General features: G+C 45.7%; 1 protein-coding gene across 1 annotated transcript in view; it reads left to right on the top strand.

Moving 5' to 3' along the window:
- Window positions 1–281: 281 nt before the first annotated feature.
- The window catches only part of AMMECR1 (AMMECR nuclear protein 1), a 191,115-nt gene continuing 168,561 nt past the window's right edge, over window positions 282–22,835 (top strand). The window contains exon 1 of the mRNA XM_083159375.1: window positions 282–578. The gene's annotated coding sequence lies outside the window, so the exon portion shown is untranslated. The remainder of the gene's footprint in view (window positions 579–22,835) is intronic.

Below are 22,835 nucleotides of genomic sequence, written 5' to 3'. Positions count from 1 at the left end.
TATGGCCAGAAATCACTGCATGGCTAGTTTCCCTACTCATGTATTTGTATACTGTACTATTATATGTACCATTCTATTACTGTATAAACTTTGTAGGCCACATTTTGATGGGCTTCCAGTTCTAATATCAACAGAAATGTCGCCAATGGTCAGAGATCAGGTTGTCTTCCCACCACACTGGTGTTTTATTCCAATGACCCACGTGGTTCAGTTCCTCTGTGTTTCCTGCCAACCCTTTTCTCTTCAGTTTAATCCACACACCCAGAGCGACCCAGATCTTTAAATTCAGCAATTCTTTCTCAGGTTTCAGCAAGTCATTGGCAGCCGGTGCTATTTTTGGGACATTTTTCTCTCTCGCTCTCTCCCTCTGTAGTGCAGATGCAGCTCGGGGAAACGCAGGGAGCATGATAAGAACCCACAGCTATATGTACTGTGAAATCCTCTCTTTCCTACTGAATTCCCTCTTCCCCTCCTCTGATCACTCCACGCACCGTCTCTCCCTTTCACATCCAGCCTGTGGAGCCTCCTTATCGGGGTACCAGTCTTCATTACACGGATTAGTAGACAGCTGCAGCACGGTAAGCACAGCACACTTCATATTGCAGCTTTTTTCTCCCTTATAATGTTAGGATGTGTGTGGGGAGAGAATGCTTTCTGTGTCCATCCCTACCAAATCTACCTTTGCTGCCATGGAAGGCACATTAGGATCATCTGATCTCCATTTCCCTGCACTTGTAAGTAGTGCTTTCCCCTTCATCTTGTGTGTGTGCATTTTCTTTGTAGATGAAAAGACATCTGAGATTTGCATGGCACTCTGCCAGTATATTATATTCTGTGTTCCTCAAACATTTCTCAGAAGATTTCCTGCCTGTCTGTCTGTCTATCTACCTTTGCGAGTTCTACAAAGGCCTATTACATGAGTAAGGTGCACTAGTGTGGGCATCTATCAGTATACAGCCTGTACAGAAACAGTTAATGTCCCTCTTCTTTATTCTGCATTGGGTTAACCATGCCATTACTCATAGTCAGCTAATAGCAGAGCGCAGATAGGTCCGAAATGATGTGTGTGAGCTGGGAAGTGCATGACGCAGCACTGCGTGGTAGACACAGGACCCCCGCTGAGGTGCTCTGTACAGTAACCTGGTGCTACCCTACAGTCACACTGCCAGCCTGAGGGGACATGCTGACAAGCTGTAGATATATGCAGATGCTCATTTACACCAGCAAACAGCTACAGTATGCCTCTAGGGGAAATAGGTCTTCCTGGTATTGCTCTGTGAGATTACAGCCCAAATGAATCAGCAGTGTCACCAGAATATCCAGAAGAAAAAAGTTTGGTACCGTGTTAGCCAGTTGATAAGAAAAGTTTTATTGTTCCTCAGTGAGAAAAACAAAATAGCAATCTAGTAAATATGATACCTTTTAATGGCTAACAAAAATAAATGTTGTTAAAATGCAAGCTTTCGAGACTTCTTAGGTCTCTCTGAGGAAGAGACCTAAGAAGTCTCGAAAGCTTGCATTTTAACAACATTTATTTTTGTTAGCCATTAAAAGGTATCATATTTACTAGATTGCTATTTTGTTTTTCTCACTGAGGAACAATAAAACCAGAATATCCAGTGCATTGTCTGGGAGGAACATTCTCTATTTGCAATAAGGCCCTGTGCTGTGCGGAACTATTGGAAGACACCATAAGCCTTCTCAGAACTTCAGCTAAAATACATGGTGCTAAAAACTAGTTCACTTACTATATTATTGAAGGGAAGCATTTTGCAATGTGCAGCTGTGATACTGGGTATGGCAGTGAAGTAAGAATGGTACACCAGGCCATCTCCTCACAAACAGAAAGCAGATTATTTACTGTTCAGACAGGGTTACAGGTATCTCAGAAATAAAATGTAATTTGTTGTTCTTCTACTCTAGCACAACATTTGTATAGATTGCATCAGACTACATCAGTCCAACAATTCCTTCCAGCAGCATAAACAATGATGGGACAGCAGTATATTACATAGCAGTGTATTCTGGGGCCAGTAATGCAGCAGCCGCAAGCTGGGGCTCTTTTTGGTTCAACCTCCCCCTACTCTCTGGTGATTCTCTCAGTCTTTCAAAAATAATTTCTCATGGACTGCCTGAAGAGGGCCTTTTGTAGGCCGTGGGGTTTACAACCACTCACCCAGATTATCCTCTCCCAAACCTTACATCTCCCATCATTCTTCTAAAGGTGGGGATCCCCTTGTTCCTTCAACTGATCTCTGCATACTGCTGCCCTCACACTGTGATAAGGCCATAAGGCCAGGGAGTGTGGAACCCACATTAGCCAGTCCTCAGTCCCAGGACTGGCTGCTTTCTGGACACATGCCTGTGCCCTCCATCTCAGTTCAACTTACACTCTCCAACTGCTTGTCCTTTGTCCTTTTTCCTAAGACCCTCAGACTTCCTGTTGTCCATTCCCCTGCATGTGGAAGAAGTTGGTTTAGGCCAGGGTTGCCGACCCTCCCGGAATTTGCGGGAGTCTCCCGAAAATCGGGTCCTTCCTCCCGTCCCCCGGAAGGGTGGGCAACCCTCCCGGAATCAGGGGGACCCCCACTGAGCCCCCCGATTGCGGCATTTATATGCCGCAATCTGCGGGTCTCAGGGGAGGGGGCGGAGCTAAAACGGCACAATCGTGTCATTTTAGCCACGCCCCCTCCATGGATATCACTTCTTTCGGCTATTTGATGTAATGAGGGCGGGGCTTAATGACATCACAGTTAAGCCCCGCCCCCAAAACTCATAATGCAAGATCCTCTCCGGGCTTCTCCCGGAGAGGATTTGTTGAAAGTCGGCAACCCTGGTTTAGGCCATAAACTCCCTCACTCATTGATAAGGATGCCTGGCTTTTGTAAAACTTTTCACTCTCTGTTAACCCTTGCAGCAGTGGCGTAGCTACGTTTTGGGCGCCCCCCCGCCGTTAGGGGGGGGTGCCCATACCCACCCCCCGCCGCCGCCCCGTCGAGCACCCCCCCCCGGCCGCCCCGTCGCCCCGTCGCCCCGCTGCCTATGCTAACCCCCTCCCCCGCAGTCTTACCTATCGCGCTGGTCCCGGCGGCTCCGTCCGTTCATCTGCTGAGGACCACCACAAAATGGCCGCCCCCGTACAGCAGACAGTTTCAGAGAACTGTTTGCTATATGGGGGCGGCCATTTTGTTGTGGTCCTCATCAGAAGAACGGAGCCGCCGGGACCAGCAAGATACGTAAGTCTGCGGGGGATTGGGGGGGGGGGTAACTATAGCACCGCATCCCCCGGCGCCCCCACATGCACAGCGCCCCCCCGCGGTGGCGGGGGCTGCGGTGCTATAGTTACGCCCCTGCCTTGCAGTATATGCAGCTCAGCTAAAGCTGTCCGGTAAAGTCTGTGATGTCACACACCTACTTGTATGAAGTCAATTTATAACATAGATGACCTGATGCAGAGCAGAATGCAACTCTTGCAAGCTTTTTCCATAGTGCCGCCATTTACCGCACACCATGATCATCCATTCAGATCTATACCAGCCTTATTCTAGGTATAATAGATATATATTGTAAACCAGGTATTTTTATGCTTTGGTCAAACTCTTCATAGCCCATATAATTAACTTTACATCTTACAGCTCAGATACACCTCTTTGGGTTGAAATGTAGATACAAGTGAATTCTTACACCTCGGAACCTCTTTGTTCTTGCAAATACTGTACTGCCCCCCAACCCCACACTGCCACTGAAAAAAAATTCCAGCCCCTCAAGTGAAATTGTGGAGGTGGCGGCTTAGAAGTTCCATAGCTACCACCTGAACGAATTACAAGGATGGCATTCTAAATTTTGTGATAGACGACTTGTTAGCGCCCTCCCCCCCCCCCCCTCCCTCCAAGACTCCGGCATCCTAGGCAGTTGCCTAGGGTGGGGTATGCGACTCCGACAGTCGGGATCCTGACAGTCATTATCCCGACGTCGGGATCCCGACTGCCCGGAGTCAGACAGCATGGGGAGCGCAAAAAAGCCCCTTGTGGGCTCGCGAGCCACCTATTCTATTCTCCTTCTATGGGGGTCGTGGACCCCCACGAGGGAAAATAGCAGGTGGCCGTCGGGCACCCGGCTGTCGGCGTTTTGAGAGTCGGGATCCCGGCGTCGGGTAAATGACTGTCGGGATCCCGGCGTCGGCTAAATGACTGTCGGGATCCCGACTGTCGGGAACCCGTCCGGCACCCGTTGCCTAACGGTAGTGCCATCCCTGGGATTAGCGTTACTGACTCACCCCAAGCACGTGGAGACACGTGGGGGTGGGGACTTCGGCAAGCAAAAATAGAGTACTCTCTAGATGTTATCCAGACACATGGACCGCGGGGTAGCGACTGTGCTGTGCCCTGGGTGACAGCACCACTCATACTCCTCTCCCTATGGTCCTGCTTTCAACACATGGAAAGCAGAATAAAAAGAAACTTAAATATACATGGACCTTTTGTAAATCTACACATATGCTTGAGCTATGTGAAATAAGGACTATATACTGTATATATTTTCATTTAAGAGATACATAAGGCTTCCCTTGCATTTCCTCCCGAAAAGCTACAGGAGGCTCATGATTTTTGGGGTAGCCCCACGCAGCTCCAGAAAAGTAGGGGGTGCTTCCTCATCCAGCCTGCCACAACAAAGCAGGTAGGACATACTTGCCTATCTGATCCTCTCCATGCGGAAGGAAATGCTCTGTTTCCGGACTTCCCTGGTAATGTAGGATTACCCTCACCTGTGGGGAGCTAGCTAAAGGTGTTTCACCACAGGTGATGGCAATCATACATTACCAGGGAAGTCCAGGAGCAGAGCATTTTCTCCCGCATGGAGAGGGTCAGGTAGGCAAGTATGAGGTAGGATTGTGTGAGAATCAAGGGGTGGGTGGAAAGGACGGGGCTAAATGATGGGTGCGCGACATCAGCACCGACCTTGGTTAGCCTGTCTCTGACTCAGAGATGTGGAAGGGTCAGACATACTCACATTTGCACAGACTAGGGAAATCACTTGTTGTTTTGTGAATTGAGTATGGATGTGCGACAGGATACCGGATAGCAATATTTCTGCAATTCACTCGCAGATGCAGATGAGTGATAAGTTCTGAATCAGGTCTTACAGATGGAGCCAGCCTCAACCAGCCCAACAGCTCGCCATGGTGCCATTTCTGGCAGAGCTGGCGGATGGCAGGGGCGTCTCACTCGCGCATACCATTCGGCTGGGTGGCAGGGAGCAGGGACAGGGGGCTTCCCTGCCCATCTCTACTTCAGGGAGATGGGCAAGGAGCAGGCAGTGAGTGGGGAGATGGGCAGGGAACGGAGACAGGGCTGCCGGGAGAATGGGGTGCATGCACACGCCGATGGCTAACAAGAGCGGCTCCATCTGTATGTGCATAATCGTCGCTACTCCTGTAAAAATGATGTGCATAAATGGCGCTACTCCCGTGGCCACTATTTGCAAATGGTGTTAGTCCTTTAGAAATTATTTGAGTAAGTGGCGCTACTTATGTGGGAGTTATGCGCGTTAGTGGCACTACTCCTGTGGGCATTATGTTCATAAGCAACACTACTCCTGTGGGCATTATGCGCATAAGCATACTGTGGGCAATATTTGCATAAGCGGCACCACTACCTTGGGCACTATGTGTGTTAGCGGTGCTACTCCTGTGGGCTCTATGTGCTGAAATGGTGCTACTACTAGTCCCGGGCATGCCGGACTAGTATGTGGTAAGTGGTGATAGTACTGTGGGCAGTATGTGTGTGAATGTTGCTACTCCTTTTGGAAATGATGTGCATAAGTGATGCTACTCCTGTGGTAATTATGTGTTAAGCAGGACTACTCCTGTAGGCATTATGTATGCTACTTTTGTGGGCATTATGTTACATTTGTAGTGTAATGTGAATAAGGGTGTACTATAAACAAGGGCACAAAGTGAGTTGTAATGAGAATAAAATTGGGCAACTGTGTGGGTAATTTTAAATATGGGCACTAAGGGCCTTATTCTGGTTGAGTCAGATGGCTCCGAATGCGGACGGATGGCCGATGGTTGGTGTTTGTGCATGTGTGGAGGCGTATCTGCGCATGTGCGAATGCCTCACACGTACGAACACGGCGTGAGTTCCGTACAGAAAATCATCATACAGAACCATCCGATCAGGGGGTGGAGAGGGGCGAGAAGGGATGTTTGGACTCATTACCATATGCATATGCCCCACATTTCATGGGCGTTCCCTTGAAAACGCTGGGCGTACATATGGTAATGCGGCCGTAACGCACATGTGGGGGGCAGACAACTGACATAGCTGGATGTCAGCTGCCCGCCCATATCCCTGCTTTCATTCAGAAAAATGTCCATGTGGTCTGGAGAACTCAGTGCTGCCTGACCACTCGGTCCATCATTCGATGGTCGGCGACCATCGGAGGATGGGGGGAGGTTTCCACAGATAGGGGAGGTGTTCGCATGAAACATCCGCTCGCGGTCCGTTCGCTCGGCATCTTACTGCATTCGGATGGTGTGAGCGATCCGTACGGTAGGCGGGGCTAAGAACAAAAATACGCATCCGTCCGATTCAATTAGAATAAGGGCCCATGTGTGGCATACTGTGTAATATTCATTACGGTGTGTGGCATAATGTGTAATGGGAATTACATTGTGTGGCATCGTGTGCGATGGGTATGATGTGTGGCATAATGTGTATTGGGCATTATGATGTATTGCATATTGCGTAAGGGGCATTGCTATAATTATAAAATTAAGTATAAGTATAACATTACAAGGGGGACAGGGCTTAAAGTGGTTCTCAAAAGGTAGTGGAATGTGTTTCCCCGACAATGGTGCCCCCCTTTCCTTTAGATGAAGCCCAGGCAAGCTCTAGGGCTTTTTTTCAGCACCACCATCAAACTATAAATGTGTGCCCTACCTCCCATACTTTACAAAGGGACAGTGGTCTCATAAGGAAGGGGTCACACAATAGACCCCCAATTCTAATGACACCACACAGTAGCATAATAATATTCACATAACACCACATGTACTAGTGTCCCTGATTCATTTTACACCCCTCTGGGTGCCATGTCTTTTAATATGTTACTGCCTTCCACGCTACACAGCCAGCATAGGGATGGCCATCTATATGTCCACTATTGATGGTGGCCATCGATGGTGGAACCATGAGCATCCGTCAATGGTCAACAACTGGGAGGTAGACCATTGATGGATTTCTCCCTCTTATTTAAGTGAATGGCCCGCAGGGCCCCGTGTGTCAGGGGGTGGAATTATGCTCCGTATCCGGCACCTTGGTAAAAAGAAATAAATTAATTTATTCTGTGCCATCCATGGAGGGAAACCATCTGGTTCTCTTCCATCAATGGCAAAATCATTCAACATTGGTCATAAATAATCAATGATTTTAAAGCAACACTGTGCCAGACACTGGGAAGTATTGCACTAAAAGACTTTTACTATGGGCACTAACACTAATATCCTGCAAATCTGTGTGTAGGTAGCAAATAAAATAAAATAATGGGGATTTTGTCATGTTTTGGTCAAAACATTTACATTTGCAGCCCATGTCAAGGGACCTTTAATATTCTGAAAGTCCTTACACTAGCATATATGCTCAGCACACAATTACATTGCTGTTATGCTGCCAGGGCCCCTGCACCGGAGCGCCCAAGGCGGGGGGGGTCGCTCCCGCTGGGTGGGGGGGGTGCCGGGCGCTCCGGCGCTCACCTGCTCCACCATGAGCAGGTGGGGGGGTTGCCGGGTGATGTGCCGATGCGACGCTCAATGGGAGGTGACGAGGGCGATGCGGCGAGGTCCGCAGAGTAATTCCACGGGGGGGATGAGGAGTCGCTCCAGGGGGGGGGTAGATGGGGGGGAGAGTTGCCGCTCACCTCCATCCATGGGGACCTGCTCCTAACTGCCGCCCTGCAGTGGCCGGTATGCTGCCCATACATATGTGAAATATTGCATGTAATCATTCGATTTCGGCCACATCTAGCTGATACATGGAATGATTGCATGAATTTTTATGGGGACATTTGACGCGATGCGCAGGCACGCCATCGAATGTCGCATTGATAGATATTATGTGCTGCACATAATATTTATCTATTTTTTTTTTAACCACATGCAATTGCTCAAATGCAATCAGAGGCGGGTTCGGGGACTGAATCGGCGACTGGAGCTGGCAGCTGAGGAGCGGGACCGGAGCGCTGGCAGGGAGTGGGTACATACCTGACTGGCTGTGGAGCTGAGGACTGGAGATGGGGACTGTAGCTGGGGACCGCGGTGGAGCCTGTGGAGAAGCGCTTTCAGGCAGTGGAACTCAGCAGCGGCAGCAATGACTTTGAAGCACTGGATGGCCCTCCGATTGGCTGAGGCCGCTGAGAGAGAGAGCTCTCTCAGCCAGTCAGCAGTCGCCTGAATCAGCGGCCTCAGCCAAGCAAAGAGCTATCCAGTGTTTCAGTCATCTTCTGCCGCTGCTGAGTCCTGCCGCCTGAAAGCTCCACTGCTCCAGTCCCCAGCTCCGGTCCCCGCTACTCAGCCGCCACGCCACCCCTCTTCCAGCACCCGATGTCCATCGCAGATGGCATGCGACATCGGGTGCTGCATTGGGCACCATTTGATGCGATCAAGTGTCTATTTACTAATCCTTGGAGAGAGATAAAGTACCAATCAACTAGGTCCTAATTGTCATTTTCCAAACAAAACCTGTAACATAACAGGATAGTTTTAATTTATATCACACTCCAAGTCTTAGTACATAACCATATAGGCAGCAATGCAATGGTCATCCAATCATATGCTTCCCACACTATACAGTGTCTCAGCCCAGCACATTGTGGGGGTGATTCAGGTTGGCTCATAAAAAGCCGAATTCAGTCCAGGGTCCGATGTTGCAGGTCTGCGCATACGTATCGTTGAAAATACGCATGTGCAGACCCCCAGTGCGAATATCTTTGGCGAGTATCACACCTGCTGAGGCGTTCGTACACAATGGTGCAGTCAGGGGGTGGGCAGGGGGCCCGAGCATGGGGCGCCCAGTGTTTCCTGGGCGTTCCCAGAAAAATGGTGGGTGTCCCCATGTGAATGCAGGCATGCCAAAGCCTGCTCGTGGCAGGTGGCTGATGTTACAGGACATCGGCCACCTGCCCCGTCTTCGTCCAGGTGCTCATAAATAAAAGTCAGCCTATACTAACTTTTATTCGTGAGTGGGTGGAACAATCATTCGATGGTCGCCGCCACTGAATGATTTTTCCCCCGTACACACATAGCAACCATTTTTGGTTGGGATTGGGGAACCAGAGTTTTTAAACATGTTTAATATTCTCAGATTCCCCAACCTGTATTAGGACATTGCCCCAATAAATCTGTGATGAATGGGAGGCATAAGATTAAACAAAGATCAGCAAAAAGCACATTTTTACTGTGTAATTTTCATAAATTGCCAATTAGGAATACTGCAGCAATAAAAAGGTTTTGTTTCATATTTTAAAAACATATGGGGTGAAATGTAATAGGATGAGAGATTCAGAAAGTGAGCGATTTGGTAAGAAATCTTTGTTTGTGTTTTTAAAGCGGTAATCATTTACATGTTAAAATCAAACTGGTTTTGCAGTGTAAATGATTGCCGCTTTAAAAAAACCTGGAGATTTCTTAACAAATCTCTCACTTTCTGAATCTCTTATCCTATTAAATTTCACCCTTAGTATTGAAACTTTGAAAGTTGCCAGGACTGTATTTTTTCGAATTGCAGGTAGCTGCAATTAATACTGTGAGGACATGGTATATTGTACTGGAAGGTATATTGTACTGGTATGGCATATTACATTTTGGGGCACTCTGATGTGGCATCTTATATATTGGGGCACTCTTGTGTGGCATATTATATATTGGGGCACTCTGGTGTGGCATATTACATATTGGGGGCACTCTGTTGGGTCATGTTATATATTGGGGCACTCTGGTGTGGCATATTAAATATTGGTGCACTCTTGTGTGGCATATTATATATTGGGGCACTCTGGTGTGGCATATTACATATTGGGGGCACTCTTGTGTGGCATATTATATTTTGGGGCACTCTGATGTGGCATCTTATATATTGGGGCACTCTCGTGTGGCATATTATATATTGGGGCACTCTGGTGTGGCATATTACATATTGGGGGCACTCTGTTGGGGCATGTTATATATTGGGGCACTCTGGTGTGGCATATTAAATATTGGTGCACTCTTGTGTGGCATATTATATATTGGGGCACTCTGGTGTGGCATATTACATATTGGGGGCACTCTGGTGTGGCATATTAAATATTGGTGCACTCTTGTGTGGCATATTATATATTGGGGCACTCTGGTGTGGCATATTACATATTGGGGGCACTCTGGTGTGGCATATTATATATTGGGGCACTCTGGTGTGGCATTTAATATATTGGGGAACTCTGGTGTGGCATATTATATATTGGGGCACTCTGGTGTGGCAACTTATATATTGGGGCACTCTGGTGTGGCATATTATATTTTGGGGCACTCTGGTGTGGCATATTAAATATTGGTGCACTCTTGTGTGGCATATTATATATTGGGGCACTCTGGTGTGGCATATTACATATTGGGGGCACTCTGGTGTGGTATATTATATATTGGGGCACTCTGGTGTGGCATATTACATATTGGGGGCACTCTGGTGTGGCATATTATATATTGGGGCACTCTGGTGTGGCATTTAATATATTGGGGAACTCTGGTGTGGCATATTATATATTGGGGCACTCTGGTGTGGCATATTACATATTGGGGGCACTCTGGTGTGGCATATTATATATTGGGGCACTCTGGTGTGGCATATTACATATTGGGGGCACTCTGGTGTGGCATATTATATATTGGGGCACTCTGGTGTGGCATATTACATATTGGGGGCACTCTGGTGTGTCATATTATATACTGGGGAACTCTGCTGTGGCATATCATGAGTATGACACTGGAGACCTGCATGTAGTATTGGAGCCTAATGTCTAGGGATGTTTTAACAGCATTGCAGGCCACTATTTATTTATTTATATATTTATAATGATTTATTTATCAACAGTTTGTTACACAGCACAGCCAATTTCATTGTGCTTTACAGTTGGGAACAGTGATAAAACAAACTGGGTAGTTACAAACTGGTAGGAAACCATATATGTGTCTTCTTGGAGTGAGCATGGGAGACTTTGGCAGTGTTTTCATGCCCCTTCCAAGCTCATCCTGTCCCACTTAGCTCATGTAGTCATAAATGTGAAATGCGTATGCAAAGTAAAAAAATTTTTAAAAGATAAGTATGTGGGGGAACAGAGGCAAATGAGCCCATGGCCATGATTCAGAGGTGGACGCAGTGGCTTTGTCAGATGTGCGTGGTCGATGTTTTAAGTCTTTGCATGTGTCTGAATGACACTGGATGAAGTTGCTGACTGTAGACAACAATATTCAGATATCAAAATTGCACCTGCCATATGGTGGTAGTGATCTTTCATGCTGCGACAGATGTTGCGTCTTGGTGTGTAACAGAATATTGCATGAGTAGGTTGAGAAGTGCTCACAACATTTGCATAAACACACATATGCTATTTCGCAAAAAGACGCAGTCACGTCCTCAAACCTTTATGTCATTATTCAGGGAACCTGTTAGACCAAAGCACAATTCTGGTTCTAGTAAATAGTCCTACCTGTAATGGGATGCTGTTTAAATCCCGGCGGTCGGGATCCCGGCGTTCAAAATCCTGACGCCAGAATCCCGACACTTTCTCCCCCCGTGGGTGTCCACGACACCCTCGGAGGGAGAATAAATGAGTGTGCCGAGCATAGCGAGGCACCGGGCCCGCTGTGTGGCGAGCGCAGTGAGCCAGCAAGGGGGGGCGATCCACGTCCCCCCCCCTTGTCGGGATTTCGGCATTCGGGATTCCGGCGTCGGGATTTTGAACGCCGGGATCCCGACCGCCGGCTTTTCATGCCGAATCCCCTGTAATATCCCAAGTGGTTTATATAATAATAAATCCAATCCTATGTCTAGTTTGCTGTAATAATCCCTATTACCCTGCACAGATGCTGTGCTCATGCACACCTTATCTATTCCCTGCTGCTCTGGTCTGTGACAGGGAAGACTCCCATCTGCCACTGTGGGACACTGTCATTACAGTCTAAAAAAAAAAACAGGACAGTCCCACAAAAATCAGGATTGTTTGGAGGTATGACCTGTGAAACCCCAAATTTTTCTGCCGCTGCCACTAACCATACAGTATCTATGCATGGCATTTCCAAACAAGGTTGGGGGTGAGAGGAGGGTAAATGTTCACCCTTAACCCTTTAAATGCCAAGTGATTTTTTCAAAATAGGTTTGAAAATTGAGAAGCAAACATTTTTTATTCATCATAATGACCTGTAATGTTTACCTTATATAGAAAATATAATCTTTTTTTTTTTTACACAACATTTTTTTATTTGAATTTATATAACAAATGTGAGTGATGCTGGCATTTTTAGTGGATATTTTGCACATTTCTCACAGAGATGCTGGCCTTCAAAGGGTTAATCACCGCTGGCTAGTATCCAGGGTTGAACCTAGTGTGTAGGGTAGTATGTATACAGTACTGGATTCAGTGTAATGCCAATATGCTTTCTGTACTCCCTCCAGCGCACTCCTTGTATAGACAGCTATCAGGTCTTGTCCTCTATCTGGCTGTTCTATGACAACCTAATAAAGCTCTGTTTCTTGTGCTGCACTGAACTGTGGCAGGAAATCAGAGTTCACTAAAGGACACAAATGCAGCATTATCAGCCTGTAATACAAAGAATGATTCCCTCCCGGTGTGCTCAGTCCAGGCAGTCAGAAGATGGTAACACAAATGCATGTGCGGAAAATTAGAGTGATAAATGGGTAATGCCAAAATAATGCAAGTTGCTTTTTATACAGTAGCATGTAAACTCTTAAAAATAGAAATGAGCGGTCCGGATTCTTCGGAATCCGATCGCTCCCAACATGCCGCAAGCCACGCTCACGAGTTTCCGGCATTGTTTGGAAACCTGAGCGCGGCTGAAAGCGGGAATCTGGCGTCTGATTCTCGCGGGATGCCGAGTCTATAAATGATCGGCGTCCCGAGAATTCAGCGCCATTTCACAGTCACGCTTCCAGCTGTGCACAGCTCTTTTTGTCAGTGTGCAGAGGGGTGTTGTGCAGTGCAGTAGTGCAGAGGGTGCTGTGCAGTGCAGACAGAGGGGTGTTGTGTTTGTGCAGACGCAGAGGGGTGTTGTGCAGTGCAGAGGGGTGTTGTGCAGTGCAGAGGGGGTTTGTGCTGTGCAGAGGGGTTTGTGGCAGTGCAGAGCAGAGGGGTTTGCGCAGTGCAGAAAGGTTTGTGCTGTACAGACTGCAGAGGGGTTTGTGCTGTGTTTATATATATATATATATATATATATAGATGAAAAAAAGGACGCACTCTCCAGGTTTTTTTTTAAATGCAAGATAAAATCAGCTGTGTATTAGATAGCTCATCAAGAATAAAGTAACATGATATACTCAACGTTACGTATCGTTTCAGTCCATCTAGGGACCTTCATTAGGAGTAGAAAAACATAGGCATCCAATGGTAAGGCATCCAATGGTAAGGCACAGCATGGACCACACAGCAGGTTCCTACATTTAAAAAAAACCTGGAGAGTGCGTCCTTATTTTCATCTATACATACGAATTTGCTTGCCAATTCTGGATGACACCCTGGGAGTTGCATTAAGATGGATGGAGTGCGATCTTGTACTACATTATATATATATATATATATATATATATATATATATTTAACTATATTGTAGTAATTGTACTGGTTGCGTGTTAGGCAGAGTGTCAGTCAGTGTAGTGGGGTACAGTGGTATACAGGCAGGCTGTCAGTCAGGACAGAGGGGGGCCCTAGATTGCACACCCTGTAATGAGAAGTGCTACCTTGCTGAGATTTTAAGCTATATGCAAGACAGAGAGGGTTTGCAGGTGCACTATGCAATCATTACTGCTAACATGTATTCCTTTTATAATTCATTTATGAGGATGTTTGCATACATTTGGCCAAATATATCTACCTGCTCACCACGTTAAGGTCTCCTCATTAGAGCAGGTCCCTAGCACTATGGGGTTCATGCCTGGGGCGCAGGGCACCCCCAAGCCAGTCCAGCAAAACCACCCCAGGGCATCACATAAATAAAATATAGCTGTGATGTCTAATAGAGTGTAAAGTGTCATAGAATGTAGGATATGTGTAAGCAACTAATAGTGACTAGTTGATTCATCGCACCCTACGTGCGCTCTTCACACCGTTGTAAGGGGCTGCGCCCCCTTAATTTGTGAACGTTTGTACAGTACAGTATATGAGACATATGGTTAGAATGGTATGAAGGATGCCTGTATTGCAACTTGAGTTATAGGTGAAATGTGTTAAATAGAGAGCATATGATTTGGGAGGGGGTGTGTATTGTTTTGTTTAATTAAAAAGCGGTTACAGAGTAAGATGTACATTGATAGTGTGGATGGTACAGTGACATTTGTGGGTGTAGGGGGGGCTGTGTGTGCATGTTGTTTAGGTGTGTGTGCAATAGTATAGTAGGGTGTTTTTGAGTCAGCGGCTCCCCACTGGCGGAGGTTACGACACAGGAAAACAGGAGGCTGGGTAGTGATAGGGGTGTGTGGGCATAAGGGGGACTAAAGAGGAGGGTGGGAGACACTGTGCAGCTTCTGCCAGTGGGTGGGGGTCCATCGTGGCAGTACAGGAGTACAGGACGGCGGCCCTGAGTCAGTGTCTCTTCCTACTGGGTGGGAGTTAGGGTGCATGAGAGCAGGAGGCTGGGCTATGAGGCATGATAGGGGTATGTGGGCAACACAGCGTCAGCGACTCCCCAGTGGTGGAAGTTACGGTTCAGGAGATCAGGAAGCTGGGTAGTGATAGGGGTGTGTGGGCATAGGGGGAGGGGGGCGCGGTGGGTTGCCGCGAATCGCGTGAGGGGGGGTCGCGGGGGCGGGTGTTGCAGCGAATCGCGGGAGGTCACGGGGGTGCCACAAAGTGTGGGAGGGGGGTCAAAGGGTGGGGGGTGCCGCGAATCGCCACAAGAAAAAATAGACACATAAAGGTCAACACATGTAAATATTGACATAAGTGTGGAACTTCATTGGTGTCGAATCGCGGGAGTGGGGGTCGCGGGTGGAGGGACGTTGCGGGGAGCTCACCTGGTGGCTGTGGAGTAGGTTCCTGGGCAACATGGGGAGCCAGAGGGTGTCTGGCACTGTGGGCTCACTGGGCTGGTTCTCTGTCATGTGAGTCAGTCATGTGAGTCAGAGGCTCCACCCAGCGTTAGAGACACACTCACACACTTTAAGTGACAGATGTAGCCAAATATATAAGAGATAAAGGGTGTGTCAAAAAGAAAAAAAATATGTGAAAAAAATACATATAAAAAAGACATACATAGAAAAATGATGATATGTTTATGTGAGTCTATGTGTAAAGTAGCGATGCCCTTGGGTGGTCCAGCCAGACAAGCTCAAGGGGGCCCAGCACCCAGACAATTACCCCAAGAAAACTGACATTTATAAATTATTAGGACTTACTTAAAATTATGCTTTCATCACAGTTGTGCATTCATTGCTAGTCCCTGCTTAAAAACATTTGAGGGTGGTGGGGGAGGGGTGCTAATCTAGGCAGAAGCAATCTCAGGCTTCAGGTGTGTACGGATACACAATATAGACTATGGACAGAGGGGGGCCCTAGACTGCACACCCTGTAATGAGAGGTGCTACCTTGCTGAGATGTTTAGCTATATGCAAGACAGAGAGGGTTTGAAGGTGCACTATGCAATCATTACTGCTAACATGTATTCCTTTTATAATTCATTTATGAGGATGTTAGCATACATTTGTCCAAATATATCTACAGTACCTGCTCACCACGTTAAGGTCTCCTCAGAGCAGGTCCCTAGCACTATGGGGTTCATGCCTGGGGCGCAGGGCACCCCCAAGCCAGTCCAGCAAAACCACCCCAGGGCATCACATAAATAAAATATAGCTGTGAAGTGTAATAGAGTGTAAAGTGTCATAGAATGTAGGATATGTGTAAGCAACTAATAGTGATAAAGGGTTTGTCAAAAAGAAACAGTTTTTGAAAAAAATATGTTTAAAAAATACATATAAAAAAGACATACATAGAAAAATGATGATCATAATTTTTCTATGTACCCTTTATAGTATACACCATAAGTTCCGTGTGTTATTGTTCTGCCTCCACGCAGCGTTATACAAGCTGCACATTAAAAATAAATGAAGAAATTAAACTAAAAAAATCTAAATCAATTTTTATCTTCTTTAGCAGTGTTTGTATGTACTGCTCCCATAGTATACTGTCAGAAGTTATGTGTGTGATTGTTCTGCATCCACACAGCATTATACAAGCTGCACATTAAAAAATAAATTAAGAAATTAAACTAAAAAAATCAAAATCAATTTTTCAGTCTTCTTTATCATTGTTTGTGTGTACTGCACCCATTGTATACTGTCAGAAGTTCCGTGTGTGATTGTTCTGCATCCACGCAGCATTATACAAGCTGCACATTAAAAATAAATTAAGAAATTAAACTAAAAAAAATCAAAATCATTTTTTCTCTTCTTTATCATTGTTTGTGTGTACTGCACCCATAGTATACGGTCAGAAGGCCCGTGTGTGATTGTTCGGCATTCATACAGCATTATACAAGCTGTGCATTAAGAACAAATTAAATTATTAAAGTAAAAAAAATCCATATCAATTTTTCTCTTCTTTATTCATTTTTTGTGTGTACTGCACCCATTGTATACTGTCAGAAGGTCCGTGTGTGATTGTTTGGCCTTCATGCAGCATTATACAAGCTGTGCATTAAAAACGAATTAAGTAAGTATATGCGCATACGCAGTCACGAACAGAGCTCCTCTGCGCGTATATGCAGTGGAGCAAAAGTACCAGAATAAGGTCCCCAGTTTCTTCTCTCTCAGCACAACATATGTGATAATAAATGTGATGCCTATGTAATAAATTCCAAGTGCAAAATTCCATCTTATTTTGCTCTTCTTTATTGTTTTGTGTGTACTGTACCCCAATAGACCATACGGATACTGTCAGAAGTTCCGTGTGTTGATAACCAGCCAGCTTGCTGCAGACATTGGCCTAAATTGAATTAAAACAACATTGTGAGTTTTAAAGTGGTCAAATTGTCTGGAAAGGGCTAGAAATTAATGTTATCGAGGTTAATATTACTCTAGGGACCAAAAACCGCAAAAATCACGTCATTTGGGCATTTTTCGAACTTTAAAAAAAAAAACTCCAAATTAAAAGCTTTTCACCGCCGCTCGACATAGTCAAATCCAAATCCCGGCGATGAGTCCAAATCCAAATCTTTTGCCCCGGTGCTCGATTCTACTTAAAATACATGGTTTCATATTTTGCTACCCTCTAGCATTCTGCAGGAAACTCCCTGAAATAGGAGCAATCTCCTCTAGAGTCTAGAAATCTCCCTGATTTCACCTAACCCACATTAGGCAGCTGTTACATTTTTTGGAGAAAAAATAAATCAGAGATATATACAATAAGATGGAATTTTGCACTTGGAATTTATTACATAGGCATCACATTTATTATCACATATGTTGTGCTGAGAGAGAAGAAACTGGGGACCTTATTCTGGTACTTTTGCTCCACTGCATATACGTGCAGAGGAGCTCTGTTTCGTGACTGCGTATGCGCATATACTTTTATGTGCATGTGCAGCCGATTGTTGCGAGCAGGCGCGGCGAGCTGCTTGTTCGCCATCCTTCGCACCTAGCAGTGCAGGTGGGAGGCATAGGAGAGCAGCAATGGGCTGCGCCCATGGAAACGCCCAGTGTTTCATGGGCATTCCCATGAGAACGCTGGATGTACCCATGTAAATGGGCCGGTGACGCAGGTGCGGGGGGTGGACAGCTGACGTCAGCGGATGTCAGCTGCACGACCACTTCCCGTACAGGGCGCCCGCAGAGGTAAGACACCAGAGAGGTGTCTTACATCTGTGAGCGCCTGCAAAACCATGCATCGTGGCTGCAGATTTCAAGTGATTGACAGTGGGAGTGCCAAGGCTAGGTCTTCATCTTCCAACTAAGATTTCCTGTCCTCTTGGAAGGAGTTATGACAGGCAGATTGTATGTTACTCAGCTGGCCATTGGTGTTGCAAGTGGTCCAAGGCTGCAGCAGGAGGAGACTACTGATACCAGATACCTGCACAATAACATATGCTAGCATCAGTGGCAGTTCCAACTATCCAGCAGCAGTGCTAATTCCAACCACATCTAATTCAGACCCCATTTGCTGACTAGGGGTTGCACATTTGCAGAATTCTGCTTTTGGTAGCAAACTGGCCATTGAATAATTAAAGGAGACTATGGGCTATATATAATAGGTGCAGGATTTCCCACTAGGCCCGCGAGGCATGAGCTTACGGGCGGCAGCCACTGTGGGTGGCACAGCAACTGCAACTCCTGCATAGATGCCACCGCCACGGCATCTTCTTTGTTCGTCACATGGTGGGCAGTGACCTGTAAGCTCTTTGCATGGCCTCTGCCCATCCGGGACTTCCAGGCGTTGTCTTCTTTTTTCACCCAAGGTCAATGGCGTAAGTTTTTCCCAGTTTCCCGGAGGCAAGATGAATATTGGTGCAACAGAAGCGATTTTGATGGCTTTCAATTAATGGATTTAAACTGGCAGTGGTGGAGAGGTGCCCCCTTGGGAGCAGGAGCCCGGCAGCAGATGACTCCATTGCCTCCCAGAGTTCTGCCTCTGCCCAAGGTAGCAGCCTGTAAATTCTTTTTGAACGGCTGCTGCCAATCCAGGATTTCCATACTGTATGTCTTCTGTCTTCAGGAGCTGTTCATCGCTTCTCTTTTTATACAAGTTTTGAAGAAGGAGCATTATAAGATCAAAGAGGGTAATAAGGAGAAGGTGGGTTTGCTCAATGTGTTTAAGGGTGCACTTCCTATAAATTTCCATGGAAAATCTTGATGCTGTCTTTGAAGAGCAAGGGACATTTTTTATCAAGATATCTAGGGGTGGAATGCAGATACCAGGGTAGGTGGAACATCAGCATGATTGTGGACTACTGCACAGTAAAGAGCTGCAAGATGTACTGTATACAAAAGAAAGGGATATGTCACTGGGTCACCACCAAGTAGGTCAACAAGTATTAGGTCAACACCACTAGGTCGACATGCAGGCACCGTGCTCAAAGCATGGCGAGCCATGCGAGGGGACGCAGTGGTACGTTTCAGCTTCAATGGCGATACGACATGTGCCGACAGGCAGTATTTCATGCCCTACCATCCACTAGGGCATGGTGGGAGAATGAAATAGTGTGCCGAGCATAGCGAGGCACTATGCCAGAAGCATGTCGACAAGACATGTGCCAACAGGTGGTGTTTCATGGCCTACCATCCACTAGGGCATGGTGGGAGAATAAAATAGTGTGCCCGAAGCATGGCGAGGGGACATGGTGGCACATTTTGGTGTCCATGTCGACACTAGGCGTGGTGGGAGAATAGAATAGTGTGCAGAGCGTAGCGTGGCACCGTGCCTAAAGCATGGCAAGCATGGCGAGCACGCAGTGGTACGTTGCAGTGTTTATGTTGACATCGTCTTTGGCTTTATACGTCTCCATGGCGCATAGCTCAGCAAATCAGGGTTGAGCTATGCATCTCCATGGAGACGCATCGACCAACCACGCTAGCAGCCTCTGTAGCGCTGGGACATCGCTATAGAAGCTGTGATCAGCGCCAGAGAAAGCCGGCTCACCCCGATGTCAGTGTGGGGTGAGCTTGCTCTGAAGGAGGGAGTCAGCGCTGGACCCTGGGTCGGTAAGTATATTGGTGTAAAAGTGAGGTAGGTGTTTGTGTGTAATAAAGTTCTACTTTTCCGTGTGTTTGTGTTTTATTTGAATATTCTTTTTACAGGTAAACTACAAGTCCCAGCGGGTACATTAATGCCCCGCATGCTGGGACTTGTGGTTCGCCAAGTCCCAGCATGCGGGGAGGCATGCTGGCACTTGTAGTTCACCTGTATAAAGCATTGTTATGAATGAGCGTTTTAACCCTATCAGGCCAGCGTCCAAAGCCCAGGGACACCGATGACAGCCTGGGCTTCATCCCTGGACGGGTGAAGCCTGGGGTGGCTCCTTTATTGGGGCTGGTTATGCTCACGAGGGGGGACCCCACGCCATTTAAAAAAAAATGTACACATTTTTTAAGACAGAACCATGCACAGATCTCAATGATCTGTGCAGGTTTCTGGCCAATTCGCCTGTCAGAACCTGGTCTGCATGTGTGGCTATTTTTAGTAACATTTTCCCGTTTTTGCATCTCATTAGATATGCGATTTGTATACTTTTCAATGCGAAAACATCTGGATGTGAGTTCCAGCGTTAATAAAAATCGCACCTTCAGAAACCACATTTTTTGCCGTTTTCGCATCTCATTATATATGTGAATTTCGAAAAACGTGCGATTTCGGCCGTTTTTTGACTAAAGATCGCACAAATCACATTTTTGCATCTAATTAAATGTCACCCATTAGCTGTAATTTATGCCATCTTTCAAACACACATTTATTCATTACAATATTTTTTTTAACACCAATAAGTCACAAATAAATTAAATGTTTGGGCTCTGTGTCACAAACCTATGAAGATTCAGAATCTATTCTGTAGGCAATAAGTAATAATGGTGCTACTAAACTCTATATGAAAGGTGCCTACCTTGTGGGTGTACTAATAATGATTACAGTAATAGTATTTGTAGTGCGCACTACAATGCAGTAGATGTACACATTGTGGCAGTCCTATAAGATACAACAAATAGCACAAATGATCCTCTGTCCTCTTCATCAAAGCTGGTAATATTTTAAAAACAATTCCAGGGACATTTGCTGCAAAGTCCTTGCAGTAACGTCCATCACACACAGTCCTGCCTGAGGGACCTTGGAGCCTGGACGGTGAGAACTAATTCCCAGATTTGCAGAAGTTGAACTTTTTTGTTCTGCTTTTTGGCTCGGTAAACAAACTATAGGGTAAATGTTGAAATACCAGGATTGTGATATTAAGGCACACTTATGTTTAATGCACATATGAGCAATATTTGAACTGAACTGCGTCAACATGAAGAATTGCAAAAACAAAACGATGAAATCAAAGTGCAAAAATTAGCCTTTGCCTTGTCAGTAACATAAAAGTGTGCCTAGATGTAATACATCCTACCCAAAGTGCACAGCGCTATGGAGCAAAATGGTTAATAAAGGAGCAGCTGTCAGGGCATTGCTTGCTTAGTAGGGTGTAGGTACACCTATAGCACTACTACTCCAGGCATTGAAAATTTGGGTTAAAAATCCAAATGTCCATAAAGGCTGCAAGCGGCGCAAAAATGCAATATATTATATAATATTAGTAAATGAGTCCTTCTGTATCTTTTATCAGTCATATAGCAACAAATATTATGCACTACTGTCATCATCTCAGGGATCACAGTAATATTCTAATAACTTTTTCAAAATGTTGTAAAACAATGGCCGTTAATTCCCATCATGATAGTTTGTGAGTTTTAAGCTACCCATGATCATTGATGCAGGTAATTTATTCACTGGGGGCTATGCATTTAGCCCCAATATGCTGGTGTGTGATGCAGGTCATCAGGGATTTTGTTTTGCCTGCCTCAGGCAGGCAAAACAAAATTCTCAATTAGAATCGATGTTCTCAGGGCTGCGGCAACATTTTTCGCTCCCAATGTTTCATCGCCCAAATTGTATAACCCCCTTCTGCTTGCACTTTGGCCCTTATTCACATCTGATCGCAGTACAAATTTCTTCTCAAAATGGGAAAAACTATGGGCCTTATTTTGGTTCATTCTTTCTGACAAAATCCTTCTTAGATGGACAAAACCATGTGCACTGCAGGTGGGGCAGATGTAACATGTATAGAGAGAGTTAGATTTGTGTGAGTTATTTTGTTTCTGTGCAGGGTAAATACTGGCTGCATTGTTTTTACACTGCAATTTAGATTTCAATTTCAACACACCACACCCAAATGTAACTCTCTCTCTCTGCACATGTTACATCTGCCCCACCTGCATTGCACATGGTTTTGTCCATTTTGAGAACAAATTAGTACTGTTATCAGATCTGAATAAGGGCCTTTATGTAACCAAAATACAGTAGTAAATATGCTGTTTGGACACATTTGTTTTCTTCTTTTTCTTAAGTAACAGAATGATTTTGTTGTATTATATTTATTCGTCCTTATTGTGTGTCAGGGCATTTTTTTTTTCATGTTTGTGTGACATTAGTGCTTACTTTGCATAAATAATATTTTCTGGTGAATTTTCCATACTGTTACATTAACAAGGTCTCTGGGTCATATTACTATATACTTGCTGCAGTCAGCAATTCTATAGAAAGTCACTAGAGGTCAGCATTCTGCAGTGAAAACTGTAAAATCTTTTTCATGTAAGCCATTTAAACTGGGATTTAGGGCCCGATTCAGAGTTGATCACTGTTTTACAAATTCACAATCCATGCAATTATTAAATTACTGCAAATGCATTCGAATCGAAACGCGAATGCAACAGCCAAAATAGCGACAGTCGTAGCGAAAAAATGTCATCACTATCCCATTGCAATTTGACAACAGGAAGTCGGCATTTGGGGGTGGTAACCTGTGGAATTCTGGGAGTGGCAGGAAAAAATGCAGG

The sequence above is a fragment of the Crinia signifera genome, chromosome 9, assembly GCF_055691185.1.
Source record: "Crinia signifera chromosome 9, ASM5569118v1, whole genome shotgun sequence".
Taxonomy (NCBI): domain Eukaryota; kingdom Metazoa; phylum Chordata; class Amphibia; order Anura; family Myobatrachidae; genus Crinia; species Crinia signifera.
Note: the sequence above shows the minus strand (reverse complement) of the source record. Positions and strands in the feature narration are given on the sequence as shown.